This window comes from Penaeus japonicus, unplaced genomic scaffold (genome assembly GCF_977035675.1).
Source record: "Penaeus japonicus unplaced genomic scaffold, GWHDUDI00000001_assembly GWHDUDI00000034, whole genome shotgun sequence".
In the NCBI taxonomy this organism is placed as follows: Eukaryota; Metazoa; Arthropoda; class Malacostraca; order Decapoda; family Penaeidae; genus Penaeus; species Penaeus japonicus.
Window position 1 is genome coordinate 1,057,632 of NW_028234436.1, and position 2,500 is coordinate 1,060,131.

Below are 2,500 nucleotides of genomic sequence, written 5' to 3' on the forward strand. Positions count from 1 at the left end.
TAAAAGCAGGGGATCTTTGTAGACAGAAGGGTTTTATTCAGGACTTTTTTCTAATTATTCAATACTCTGTAATTATGAGACCCCAATATTAATTATATCTTTATAGCCATCTCACCATTTACTTTTATAAATATAATTGAAAATATATGTTACAAGTCAAAAATCCCTATTATCTTATTTGTCCTCGAATACTTTAGCAAAACAAATGTGAAATAAATCTATTATAAAATTTATTCGTAACAACAATTAACACAGGAAAGATTTGGTAGTAAAAACAGTCGTGAATACTATAGAAAGGCTCTCCTGTTACGTTTTATGCAACCGGTTTGAATGCGGATTGCTATCAGAACGCTCCTTCGTTCTTTTAAGATAAATGCAGATACACACACGTACACAAACACACTTACACACACACACACACACACACACACACACACACACACATATATATATACATATATATATATATATATATATATATATATATATATATATGTATGTATGTATATGTATACGCGCATAAATGTGTGCGTGTGTGGTTGTGTGTATGCACGCATCTATCTATCTATATACATATATACATACACACACACACACGCAATTTTATGTGTGTATGTGTCAAGGGACATCATTGGAGGTGATAAATCAAGCCAGGAGTCAGGTTTTGAATAATAGTAAGGTCATGGGGGGAGGAGCCCCCGCAACAGGAACCGCCTTGTCGTGGTGTTAGGGACTTGTAATCCTTCCCCGGAGGCCGGGGTTGGGCCCCACCCCCTCCTTCCCGTTGGATGGGTCCCGCCCCTGGTCAGTGGCGTGCAGGTTAATGGGCTGGTCTCCTGGGTTAAGCGGCCACTCATCGGTATTATGGCAGCGTTTACTCTCCCATTACTCTGTGGTTGTTAAAGGGATATCCTCTGACGATACTTCCCCTCGTTGGGCTCCACGTGGGTGGGGGCGTGGGGGAGTAAATGTGGTACTCCTTGCATGGATTCCAAAATTAAGACTCCGGAGCCCACTAACCTAAATGACGACACACGCTTGGACACAGATATGGCTCTGACCCTGGATCCAATTTAGGTTTCCAGCAAAACCCGATTGACTCAAGGGATCCGGTGTCCTTTCCAGCTTGTTAGGGGCATTTTAGGGGCATGTTAGGGGCATATTGAGATGCAGTAGAGGGTACGTTGTTACCCGGTAGGTGGTTCGTATTACTTAGAAATACACATGTAAACAGAAATAGACCTATTGCCATTTACAAGATATCGGATACATATGTACGTATAGAAGGAAAGGAAAAAAAGATTCTTATCAGATAATTTTCATACAAATTAAAGGCGTACATATATAACTTGAACGAAGAACCAAAGTATTAAATTCGCGTAGTTGCTCTGTAGCACATGTGACATTGGAGAGAAAGACAAAAACGAAAACCTGCACTGTCCTCGCAAACTTGCATAAACTATCTCATGTGTTTACATTTGCACCCTCCACCTACATAACACAGGGCCGTAGCTACAGGAAGTGAGGCCTCTCCCCCCTTTCGAAAAAAAAAGAAAGTTCCAAGTCCCTTCCGAAAACGGGAAAATTCCCCCCCCCCTATCCAGACAACTTTTTAGTTTTCCATATTGTCTGTACATTAAGGCACTAGAGGTGCCATTTTGTGAAATCTTTGACCCCCCCCCAAAAAAAAAAAAAAAAAATCTTTCCCCGATTTTGACTAAATGGAAAACGATTTAATTCATGAAAATTGATGTCAAAGGGTCATGGCATTGCAGATATCGCCAAGTTTCTCATGGCAAAAGTCGTATAAATTTCTTGTTTTCAACCACCACGCGTGCCACATTTTCTCAACAACAATTAACTATAAGAGAAGTGATACTGCAAATATGTAAACAAATAGTTTGTTTCGAAATTAAACATAACTACTCCATGACACAAAATCCTTCATGCATCTCGTCCATGCAGTATTATGTTGTTTATTTCCTCCCCTTCCCCATTTCCTCTGAATCATTATCATCATCGCTATTGTTACTAAACCATTGTCGTCATTATTGTTAGTAATCATTATCATCATCAACGGAAAGTCTGAAAAGGCATCATGAAGGACGGAGGGACGGCATGCAGCGCCATTGCATTGCCTGAAGAAGCACGTGTCAAAGGGCAAAGGGCGTCTTTAGAAGGATAATGGGGTAGTTTAGAAGAAAATCGCATGTAAGATCATAAAAAATATAAAGTCAATACTAAAAATAAAAGTATATAATGGTTTTCTTGCAAGATAGAGAATTAAATGATAATTCTACTAAAAATAAGATGACAATGATAGTTATTTTCATCCTTTATTTATGGTGACTATGATCTGAGGAAGTGATTGTTGAAGAAAAGTTAAAAGAAACTTAGATATAACAGTGAGCTCAAATATTTATTTAAATGTGTTATTATTTTAGCGGGAGAGAAAATCGATGCCTAATTTTCGATAAGTTGAAAATATATACACATCAAT